The following is a 13,314-nucleotide window of genomic DNA, read 5'->3' as shown; positions in this document are numbered from 1 at the left end:
TACCGACTAATAAACACATTTTTGGATACAACTTCAATTTTTTCATTACATTCTTAAAAAAATAAAAACTTTATATAATAGTCTATGACAATGAAATACTCACTAATAACAAATAAAATTATATATATAGTATTCGACCTTAATATTCTAGCAGAATATATTATTACATAAACTCCTATCATTCTATTATATATTATTCTATCAGAAGAATAGCTCTTTCCTTGATCATCCATGAAATTATGCATTTAATGAAAATAACTGTCATGAATCAAATCATGTAAGAATAATATTCTCTGAGAATGCTTAGAATCACTTTCAAATTTGCGGTCCGTTCTTCAAGCATCAACTTTTGTCAAAACAAAACCAAATTGTAGTTTAGATTCCAACAGAATTGGAATTCATGATTCCATTCCAACAGAATTGGAATTTATGATTCCATTCCAACATAATTGGAATTCATGATTCCATTTCAGAAACATTGACGAGCTCTTGAGAAAACCAAGCAAAACTCTTTGCAACGCTTTTCATTTGTAGAATAAAAATTGATACAACATTAACATGCAACATACAAAAAAAAATTATGAGTTTATTACCATCCATACTTGGCTTGTGTTTCTGTTTTTGTGAGAAAGCCTTTTGAGCGCCTTTCTGCCAATTCCATCTCTTTAGATCTCATATCAAAGTATAAAGATCCAATCTAATGTTTCCCCTTCCCTGAAGAAGCCGACTGAAAATAATTCAGAATAGGAGACTATAAGTACAATTCTAGAACATCAAAAAGCATTTTCAATCTTACAAACTGAAACAGGGTTCTTACTTCTTACCATGAGACCAAGAAAATATAACCAATTACCTGATATGAGGGCCCAAAAGCTATTCCAGTTGATTTGACTTAGTCTTCTCGTGGTCGATTCTTCATCAGTTCATCCTGACTAACCTCAATTATCTCATGTGGAATCTCATTCCTACCTCTCTTGCCAAGAACCCTCGTCATATTTTGTATAGCGACTGCTTCTGAAATTTCTGGCTGCATATTTCTGTCAATCAAAATTTTTGAAAACCCTAATTCCCAAAATTCAATTGAATCCCCACCTGTCGTCGGACCCTTTTCTGGTCTCACCCCTCGCTGTTAGAATCATAAGAGAGTAAGCGGAGAGTTGCTAAACAACCCTTGTTGCCCTCGCTTCACCCTCCTCTCCATCCGATTCAGTCGATTAAACCACCTAAAACACCCTCTTGGAGATCAACGATCTTCTTTGCCTCCCCCATTCGTGTGGCTGCTGATCGGGCCAGAAAGAAAACGCCGATGATAGTCGGTTTTGTAGTCCATGATTTAAATTAGAGAGATTATGTCAATATCATGATTATAGGGATTAATTTTGGAAGTTACTAAACAAATTACTAAATTACCCTTATTTATTTATTTAGTTATATATATATATATATATATATATATATATATATATATATATATATATATATATATATACTATTTTATAAAGAGTTTATAATTGTGGGCCCATCAAAACTTAAGACATTTGTCTTAAAAAAACAAGGAAACCAGTTTTGGATCATTGGATCTAAAATCAACGGTGATCATTTTTCTATCCGTAATCCTTGTGAAATACTCTCAACCAATCAGAATAAAGAGTTCTCAAACACACATAGAAACGGATATAGAGAAACACGTTGTTGCCTTAATTTACACCTCACCCTAATATTTCATTGCTTCTCATCATTCCGCCGTTCTACACATTTACCCTAAAACTCTTCCTCTTCTCAGAAGCCATTCAAGCCACATAATTCTACAACACCGCCACCGGTAACCATCACCACTATACTCTACATCACCGTCAACGTTTAACGACGCCACCTAAATCTCGCTCAAAAACCTCACCATTCCTCACGTCCGTCGTTACACTCATCGACTTACGAATATGGAATCCCATCTGCGAATCGGTAGTCAAAATCTCTTTCCTTATGTCATGTGTATTAACCGATTTTTGTGTTAGTTTCGATTTCAAATAATCTTGAAGTAGAGATAGGTTGGGTTTTTTTAGTTGGTTTGATTTTTGGTTTTCTTCTCAAGACTGTTGAACGCACCATGTTTTTTTCAGGTCCAATGTTCTGGAACATGATGAATGAACCTCCAAATTTTCTTGGTGTTCTAGAGTTTTTGGAGGTTATATTTTTGTTTATTGCATCTTTTTTTGTTGAACGAACCACTTCAGCCTTTGCTATTTTTAATTACGTTTTTTTGTTTCTATCACAATCATTACAGGTTCGATTTCACACATAAGAAATACTGATTTTGTGATTTTATTCTGGTGTATATTTGAATTGCTAGCAGATCAAGCTAGAATGAAGATAATGGTAAAGATTTAAAAAAATATAATATTGAGGCTATGACAAAGTTGAAAAGTCAAAGGCTGATGTCAGATATTAGATGTTGGAGGCAGGGGATGTCGAAGTTATATTGTGATAGCATGTGTGTTATTAACTGTGTGCTTTTAACCGTGTATGTGTGTGCAACCGATGAAGTATTTCATTTAAAAAAAAATAGTAATACCTGTCTTCATGGGTTTCAGGTCTGTTGTAGTGAGAAGGTCTTCAACTTCGGATGAGAAAAAAATTTCAGATGAAAAAGGGAATATGGATCTGTTTGAAAAAGGGTTTCCATATTTTTCTATAGTTATCAACATTATTTTATCGTCTTGAAACATAGTTGTTCATATGTCGTTTGTTGTTATATTTGTTTGATTTAATGTCGTAATCTGGTGATTTATTTGGTTTTCTTTGATTTTGAGTTTTCTGGATTTTGGTTATTTTTCAGGTTTTAATGATTGATTATTTTAAAGTCCGTAGAATGAAGAATAGTACCGTGTTTTGTTCTTGATTTCTAGAAAAAAGTGAAGGTGATGTTTGAGTTTCAAGTGATGACGGTAAAGATTTCCATTTGTGTTGTATTTTAGCATGCCAAATGCGTTTTAGTTTCTGAATGTTTTTATATTTGTAGATTTTTGAGCATTTTCTTTTTTCCTTCAACCTTGGCAATCCGAATCCCATATGCAAGAGAGGGATTTAGCTTTATGTGATTTCCATAACAGAGCAAAGTATTTCGTGGGTTTTATTTGTATGGCTTAATCTGTTCAGGCTATTATCTTTTCTTCCAAATGTTCTTCAGAGAACGATATAGGTTCAAGGTTTTTTCCATTTTTAGTTTTATGAAACCGTGCTTAACTTTTCATTTGAAACCCGAAGTTTCCTTTGAAAGTGACAAAAAATCTTTTTATTCTTGATAAATTTTAATTGAAAGTATATGTGATTTAGTTATTTTATTTTATTTTGAAAAAGAAGTTACAGTTTATTTGAAAGTTCTATTGAAAGTATGGTGTTGTATATTTTTTTTTCGAAAGGGGTATGGTGTTGTATATTGATGATGTTATGAAGTGTTTTATTATTTATGTACATGATTTCCATCTAAAATCCATATCCAAGATTTCCATATGATGTTGAGTAAATTACACGAATGGTCCTTATGGTTTGGGGTAATTTGCGCGCTTGGTTCCTAACTTATTTTTTTAACTCGTAAAGTCTCTACTGTTTGTTTTTGTTACGCGTTTGGTCCCTACTTTTTGTTTTTTGTTACGCGATTGGTCCCTATTTTACCTAAAAAAACTATTATTTAAATAGGAAAAAATGATAGGATAGGTAAGGTAAGGTGATGGGGGTTGGGGTTGGAGTGTGTTTATTTAAATATTTTAAAAAAGGGTTAATGTCATAAAAACCATCAAGTTTTCAGGGTTCTGTCGGTTTTGTCCAAAGTTGAAATTTATGTTCGTTTTTACCCAAACATTTTCGAAAAAATGTTCGGTTTTACCCTTTTACCAGTGATAACAGGTTTTCCAAGTTACTATTATATTAAATTCGCAAAAAAAACCCTTAAGTTTACCATTTTTTTTTTGCGTTTTTACCCTTACGTTTATAATTTTTTTTACTCTTTTATCCTAAGTATATTTTTTTCATAATATACATATTCATATGATTTCTCTGCTTGAATACATATAATATGAAAAAAAATACATAGGGTAAAAGTGTAAAAAAAAATTATAAATTTAATGGGTAAAAACGTAAAAAAAGTGTAAACTTAAGGGTTTTTTTGCGAAGTTAATATAATGATAACTTATTATCACCGGTAAAAGGGTAAAATCGAACATTTTTTGGAAAATGTTAGGGTAAAAACGGACATAAAATTCAACTTTGGGCAAAACCGACAAAACCCTGAAAACTTGAGGGTTTTTATGACATTAACCCTTTAAAAAATCAAGGGTAAAATAGTTTTTTTAGGTAAGACAGAGACCAAGCGTATATCAAAAACAAACAATAGGGACCTTCTGAGTTAAAAAAATAAGTTAGGGACAAAACGCGCAAATTACCTTAAACCATAGGGACCATTCGTGTAATTTACTCTATAATGTTATGTATGTATTGTGTGATTTGTTTCAGAAACGTGTATAAGTGAGAAGCATATGTAGAAAATATGTTTAAATAAGAGTCTTAAAAATATTTTCAGAAAACATCATACATTTTTATATGTCTTGAAAACATTTTCAGAATATATAACTGAAAAAAAAAATCAATAACAGGAAAAATGTGATGAGGTTTGGTTTGTCCCGAAAACAGAAAATGTGATTAGTGAACACTCAAAATAACTTTTTAAAAGACATTAAAAGTTGAGGTTTTGAAGTCAAGAATATGTTATTTTAAAACCTAAAAATTCCATTTTAAAGGTTAAATACTTGTGACTTTTTAAGTCAATTCTGATATCAAGAATCTTTAAATCGATGCTTATATCACTTGAAAAAAATAAGCTATTGGGAGAATTGTCAACAAATATCAACAATTGTAAAGCGTCTTCCTATTTCAATTTTTAGTGACTAGGTAAATTTTTGTGTGATCAATGGTGTAAAAGTAAGTCTATTTTTATGATAAAATTGTCCATCGCATCATATCATCATTTTCTTAAGGAGCCTAACAGACAACTGCAAGCCAAGAAACAAAGAAGAAAAGAAGGTGATGGAGTTTTAGTTTGAATTTTGCCGATGGGATAAACACACGAAAAGATGAAGGAATTGGGCACAATAAAAATTTAAGAAGCATGTTGGCTTATATGTACTCATTTCTTATGGGCTAATTTATTTTGTGGGCTACTAATCATTTTAATTATTGTTTGTCATTTATAAAAGTAAATCAGATTTGAAAAATAAATGGAAATTTTGTTATGCTATGAGAATAATATTAGTAAATATGGATAATATTTTATGTTAACACTGTATGAATAAAAAGAGGTAACATGGGACACATTCTATTATTGATATAAATATTTTAAATACATAAGAGTACATTTGAGCTATTCAAAACTAGAAGTTATATAATACATGTTAAAAACTTATATTGTACATGTTAAAATACTTAACAGAATCATATAATCGGGTTTTAATATTCTATATAAAATAGGCTTCAATTGGATTGTGGCAACTGACAGAGAATAGGTAGATGAAAAACAAAAAGATTACATGGTGAGTTTATCAATGACTATAATATTTAAACGAATGTGTCAATGATTTTTTTTGGCTAATAACTGGCTTAACGAATAATTAGTTATTTGATATTAAAATGAAAACGAACTTATTTCTACATGTCATCGAACAAACTAAAAATGGAAACTAGATGCCAAAAGGACAAATCACGATCAATAAACTATATTTTGTAAAAAACAAAAAAAATGATTTATATTGTTAATTTTTGTATTTAGGAAAAAGATTATGTCGATTCTATAAAGACATCCAACAAAGGCAAAACTGAAACAATAACAATGTGCGTTATGCATGTTTTTTTTTTTTTTTTTTTGAATTTGAATTTGACGTCTTTATATGGAACATTGACCAAAAAAAACACCCAACTAACGCTAATTATTAAAATTTCAATGAAAAACGTAGGGCTTGTATTTAGCCATTGAAGTTAATAACAAATATGACCACAATTAGAGAGATTTTTGTTAACCTGTTTACAAAGTAAATTAGTTGTTGAATAGAAATTATTTGTCGCCTATTAAAATAAATTATTCGTCGGATGTTGAAAAGAATCTAATCACTGGATGTCGTATTTTCATCCCATGTTTTTTATCCCGAAACAGCCAGCCGGAAAAACATTAAGCGTCGAAAAAAACTATCCCGCGCCGGCGCATTGTGCGGGTATCCTACTAGTATATATATATATATATATATATATATATATATATATATATATATATATATATATATATATATATATATATATATATTAATTTAGTAAATTCTAATGTGAAGGTTAAATATGTGATTGTTCATATATTCGGTGATGAATAATGTCATAAAGTTGTACATACAAAATTTTAATATGAATATTAATGTGTGATTGTTCGTATATTTGTTGATGAATAATGTTATATCGTTGTATATACAAAATTCATAGTAGAATAGTAACATAAAATAGTGTTCTCACGTTCTCACATTAAATAGTGTTCTCATTTGAACTTAACCTTTTATATATATATATATATATATATATATATATATATTTGAAAGTTCAAGTTTTAGTTTTTCGTTAAATCTCTTGTTTGCTTCCGATTATAGGTCAAAAGAAAAAAGTATATATCTTAACAAACTCATTTTACTCTTTTAGAACAAAGACATGCTAAAATCTTAACAAGGAAAAATGGGGACCAAAATAAACTCATTTTGTGCCGGCTAATATCATTAACTGCACATTATTAAATCAAATTGGTGTAGTTTCTTTCCTTTCATTTGATTTTGCAGAAATTTTAATTATCATCATCATAAACACTAACATGAAATCTTTCTTTATTACCTGAAAAAATAGCCAACAAGCCTAGAGATAATTGAAGTATATATCCTCTGTATTGTTCGTTTGGTTTTTTTCTACTTTTACATCTATTCCAATTTAGTGCTTTAGCTTTGGTAATCAATTAAATTTCGCCTATATTGTTCATGTGTTCTTAACAAGATATATAATTGCTAATTTTATTTTCAACTTGATTTTCCAAGAGTATGGATTGAATAAACAAAATAAATTCATTTTCACGTCATGGACATCTCTGTGGTAACAAGACTTTGTGTTCAACCAATGAAGCACATTACTTTTAATTTTATTTTCAACTTGTGCCACCTTGTCCATGACTTTTAATTTAAAAATCATTATCATATATCATTTGTTTTTTTGCGTACAATGTGACCAATGAGTGCACTCTACTAACTCATTATCATAAAAGCTATGATTTTTAAGGACTTTAACCGATCATAAAAAAATTGATTGCATATTGTGTGGATATATCGTTTTGGTTATGATTTAATTTTGATTTAAAATTAACCAACCTATATTTGTATATGAAAGTATAATATATTTAAATGGTGAATGATATTTTTAATGTATATTACGGAATCAAATATGTTATCATGAAATAGAAATGATTTGTTTTTTTTACGGAATGAATCCAACATATAAAACACATACTCAATATACACAAAAGTAACGAGATACTTGTCAATACATTGTGTCTTATTTTTATTATGACATGCTTTCTAAAGCAAACTAATGTTGAAATGAAACTAATGATTTTTCATCTGAAGATGACATGTTCCCATTCAAATCGAAAAGAAAATAATTTCCAATTTGATTATGGTCAACGATGACAAACAATAAAATTGGCGTTGTGATATTACGACAGGACCATTGCATAAAGTGTTAGAATCTAACATATTCTAGTAAAAAATTGATTGCATATTGTGTGGATATATCGTTTTGGTTATGATTTAATTTTGATTTAAAATTAACCAACCTATATTTGTATATGAAAGTATAATATATTTAAATGGTGAATGATATTTTTAATGTATATTACGGAATCAAATATGTTATCATGAAATAGAAATGATTTGTTTTTTTTACGGAATGAATCCAACATATAAAACACATACTCAATATACACAAAAGTAACGAGATACTTGTCAATACATTGTGTCTTATTTTTATTATGACATGCTTTCTAAAGCAAACTAATCGTTGAAATGAAACTAATGATTTTTCATCTGAAGATGACATGTTCCCATTCAAATCGAAAAGAAAATAATTTCCAATTTGATTATGGTCAACGATGACAAACAATAAAATTGGCGTTGTGATATTACGACAGGACCATTGCATAAAGTGTTAGAATCTAACATATTCTAGTAGTGGCGAGAATTTTGCATTCTTACACTAATGGATTAGGAATTGTGAAATGAGCATCATTGGAAATGTGTTCATTTGATCTATTTCACAAAGTTAGGACCATAGGAAATCATAGTGTGCATGCTGAGAGCATGGGACAACTGTTGTTATAATTCAAGTAAGAAGTTGATTACCCGAAACAACAAATAATGAGTAATCAATATGGTGATTAAATAAAATGTTTTATTTATACTCAAAGGTTTGGGACAATATACGATTTGTATTATTCTTGTGTTTCACTTTGTATGTTTTGACTTCCTGAATAATAAGATTATTCAAACCCTTCACAGTCGCTCATACTTTGGAAGTAGGTATGAATAAAGACTGTCATGAACCCCTCTGTATATTGTCTAAAGTGTTTAGACATAGCACAAGTTTGCTACAGAATTAATGAGTGCTGCTATAAGATTAGAGTATTTGATTAAACTCACGCTCACTTGGATCGCTTAATGGATTTTATCACGAGTGGTTGGTGAGACGGTAATATCTTATATTCTTAAAACCGAGATATGTGAGTTATATCTTGCGAGTCGATTACACATTAATAATATGTAAACGCACCAGTAACTTGGTGTTATAAAACGTATTGTTGTGTGTGATTCGGCGAGTGAGTACAAGCGAGCATTGAGTTGAATTTTATTCGTTCCTTTTACCCAAAGTGGGATAAAAGCGATATCTGTGGGCCCCTCGATGATATAGTGATGACACTCTAAGCGCCTGGCCAAGCCGGGACCGAGTTGATGTGCTCAATTGTAGTCTATTGCCAGTCGTCATAAATCTGAAATCGGGAAACAACATATAGACAGAGAAAATGATTAAAATCCATGTCTCAGTCTATATGATATCCAGAATGGAGGAATATATGATCCCTTATCTAAAGGACACGCTTCTGATAAGATCAGAGTTGACATCGGCTTTTGAAAGCTACGATTGTTGATCAGGTTCTGAAGTCATGCAAAATAGTTATTAGGCTTATCCAAGTGGGAGAATGTTGGATTAGTGTCTAAGTCCATAACTATATGTGTATGTACTTGACCCGATTATGAGCATGGTCCTTTTGGGTTGCCTTCACCATAGCAACTTGTAGAATGAATTATGGAGAGATAGGATTAATTATGATTTATTAATATATTATGAGAATAATATATTAAAGGAGAAAGCATATTGTTTAATTAATATTGGTCAAGAATTAATTGATAATGAATTTTGTGGTCAAAAAAGATTAATTAAAATGAGGGGATTGGAATTGTAATTATAAGATAATTATATTTGGGCTATGGATCACCTTGGAATATAGGTTGGACGAATTCTATGGGAAATCTATAAGGAATTCATCCAAACGGATGTTCTAAAAGGAGTCCATGGGCTGCTTAGGGCTTAAGCAGTCAGATTAGGGTTTCCTAGTTGAAAACCCTAATGACCTAACTATATAAGGACCCCCTAAGGCCCCAAAAACAAGGTGAATGAATCTCTTAGGGTTTCTGGACGTTTATGTTCCTCTCCTTCTCCTCCTTCTTCATCCTTATTGTTTATGGTGTTTGTGACTCCATTAGAGGTGCAACACTTGACACACTAAGCTTTCTGAAGCCAATTACAAGAAGGAATAGATTGTTATTGCTACATAACAATCAAAGGTAATATCTAAACCCTAATTTCAATTATAGTATATTAGATCTAGGGTTTATGAGCTTTGGATAACTTACATGTACAATTAGATAAACCTAGATCCAAAGTTTTAGGGTTTTACATGTGCACCATAGGATTGATGTAGTGCTCATAACCCATCAGTAAGTGCGTCCATTGTACAAGTGTACATCCATTTCCTTGGCTGTTGATCGCTTTAAATTTCGACGCTCACGATTTGTTCCTTAGTTCCTTGTTAATAAATGGTTCTATATTAAACCTCACTATATATATATATATATATATATATATATATATATATATATATATATATATATATATATATATATATATAACACCTAAAATCATGACATAATATTGTGTGTCGCAAATATATGTCATAGATTATCTATCATTCATTAATAAAAAGTCAAAAATCATGACACACAAATGTTTGTATAAATGTATTTTGTTAATAGGTGTGTTCAAAAATAACCAAATCCGAACATCTGATCCGAAAATCCGATTTAAAATTGTCAGAAATTTTGGATATTCGTATTTTTAGATATCTGAAAACTCGGATGTCTGGATTTTCGGATTCATATTCGGAAATCAATTGTGAGAAATTTCGAATATTTCGGATATCTAAAATCAGAAAAATAATATTTTCTAATAAATTTTGAATATCTTATTTCTAATTTGAAATTAGAAGATAGTGAAACTTCTGATCAAAGGTTGCTTGAAGCTATTGTAATGTTAGTTTGTTTGCAAATCTAAATTGTTGTTAATTTACTTGTAAAGTTAATGGTGATGTAAATTTATTTACAAACCTCATGACTTATAAACGTAAACGTATTCAATGGCTACAAGAGAAACAAAGTGACCTATAAAGCCACTGTATAGATAAACTAGGAAGAAAATACATAAACGTATTCAATGGCTACAAGAGAAACAAAGTGACCTATAAAGCCACTGTATAGATAAACTAGGAAGAAAATACATAAATGCTTCTCGTATTAACGTTTATTTGTTAATTGATTTGCAAATTTAGCTCTTTGTCATGTTAATTTTATTGCAAGGTACATATAAAATATCGATGACACAAATTTAATATTTGTAAAAGATAAGTTTCGGTTATGCGATATTGGTATCTGAATTTGTATCTGAATTTTCGGGTATTCGAATTATCCGAGAATTCAGATACAGATTCGAATATTAAAACTTAACTATCCAAATTTTCGGATATTCGAATCTGCGGTTATCCGATAAAGAGACTTTTCCGCAAAAAAACCCTTATTTCCATATATATATATATATATATATATATATATATATATATATATATATATATATATATATATATATATATATATATCATTATCATTATCATTATCATTATCATACATACTTATAAAGCTAGTATTTTTCCTTGAACCTCATGCATTTGAAACCTCTTATTTTAATGAATACCACTCAAAAGTTTCTTAATAATGATTAATAATTCAAAGGTTTTGTAACTTATATAATATATTTAATAAAAAATTAATGGATACTCTACTATAAAAAGGTCAATCTTTTTTAGTAGACACACAAATACAAATCACATACAAAATTCACAAAGAAAACAAGTTTAAAGTTTTTTTGTGTTGGTTTGAGGGATTTGAACAATTTTTCGAGTCATGTTATTATGTTGAAGTTTTTAATTTGTAAGTTTGTTATATACTAATTCTTTTTTGTATTTTCTTCATTTGCGTATTATTTTAAGAACATTATTGTATGTTGTGGTTGAAATTTTAATGTAAATTAGATAAGATTCATATTATCGATCATATGTTATGGAAGGTGATATATATAATATTTAATTAACTATTGTATACATATTTTTATGTTCATGTTGCTTCAAAACAACAATTGATTTAAAATCATGGATATGTCATATTATCCATATTATCCATGTAAGCATTTTTTAAAATGCAAATTGTTTATCTTATCACTTTATATTTTAGTATATGTTGAACATTTTAATTATAATAATATGTGTTTTTTAAAAAGTTTCTTTCACTTATTAATAATAACAAGTGGTTTTAAAATTAATAAGCAATAATAATAAATAATAAAATCAAATTACATGGATATGTCGTATTATCCACGCAAGTCTCTTTTGAAATGCAAATTGTCTATCTTATCACTTTATTATTTAGTGTATGTTTCACATTTTAATAATAATATTAAGTGTTTCTTAAAAGTATTCTTTAACTTATTATTAATAATAAGTGGTTTAAAATTAATGAATAACAAATTTAAATGATAATAACATAAATTATAAATTACATTTAGCTATAAATAAATTATACTTTAAATGAACATCATTATTGAAATTAGAAAATGATCACATAAATAAGAATATATTTAATCACTAATAATAATTGTTAAAAATAATACTAAATAGATAACTATATTTAATTCTATTAATGAGGAATGTGGGTTAATCTCAATGAATATTATTGTTCAAAATAACAGATATTATATATATATATATATATATATATATATATATATATATATATATATATATATAATTACTGTAAAAATATTATTTCAAAGTTAATGTCAATAACATAACCATTTTAACCATATATTTTTCAATATTTTAACAATATATTTTTAATCTTCGTTGCGCAACGCGCGGGAATTCGTCTAGTATACTTATAAAGAAACATTTTTCATTTCACCACATTCATTTGAAACTCCCATGCATTTTTTCTTTTACCACATTCATTTGAAACTCCCATGACTTTTCAATTTCTTTCTAATAATAATTATAATTTGGTTAATTAGGTTAAATAAGTATCAAACCTAAAGTGTAATAATATATAAACTAACTTTTTATATTAAAATAATATATTTACTTCTATTTATAAAGTTATGTTTTTTAACTTTTAACATATTATACTTAATTTATTTGTTTTAATATATTGTTAAATATAAACCATTATCATTTTAAAGATACAATTTTGGAATAACTTGTGTAAAATATTTAAATTATTAATTTAAATATAACATTACAGAGTCAAATCAAATATAAAATTTAGTCTAACTTAAACAACCCAAATAATATTTTGTAAATGGTTAAAAGTGATAAATTGTAGTATTTTTCTAATAATGATTATAAGTTGGTTATTAAGGTTAAATAAATATCAAACCTAAAGTGTAATCATAAATAAAATAAATTTCAATTTTAAAATAATATTTTACTTCTACTTATAAAGTTATGTCTTTAACTTTTAATATATTATAATTAATTTATTAGATTTAATATATTCTTATATGTAAACATTTATCGGTTTAAAGCTACAACCTTTG

At 28.3% G+C, this 13,314-nt stretch overlaps 1 long non-coding RNA gene across 4 annotated transcripts; it reads left to right on the top strand.

Moving 5' to 3' along the window:
• Nucleotides 1-1,693: 1,693 nt before the first annotated feature.
• Nucleotides 1,694-3,254, top strand: LOC145103131 (uncharacterized). Of its 4 annotated transcripts, none has more exons than XR_013706378.1 (3): nucleotides 1,694-1,959; nucleotides 2,118-2,488; nucleotides 2,589-3,254. It is a non-coding gene; the product is annotated as an uncharacterized LOC145103131 (long non-coding RNA). The 4 variants fall into 4 exon arrangements; XR_013706377.1 differs by having other exon boundaries at nucleotides 2,118-2,672; nucleotides 2,834-3,254; XR_013706379.1 differs by having other exon boundaries at nucleotides 2,118-2,942; nucleotides 3,017-3,254.
• The last annotated feature ends 10,060 nt before the right edge of the window (nucleotides 3,255-13,314 follow it).

Source organism: Lactuca serriola, chromosome 4, assembly GCF_051521515.1.
Source record: "Lactuca serriola cultivar US96UC23 chromosome 4, Lser_US96UC23_V15, whole genome shotgun sequence".
In the NCBI taxonomy this organism is placed as follows: domain Eukaryota; kingdom Viridiplantae; phylum Streptophyta; class Magnoliopsida; order Asterales; family Asteraceae; genus Lactuca; species Lactuca serriola.
The sequence above is the reverse complement of the archived record's forward strand: the minus strand, read 5'-3'. Positions and strand labels throughout refer to the sequence as shown.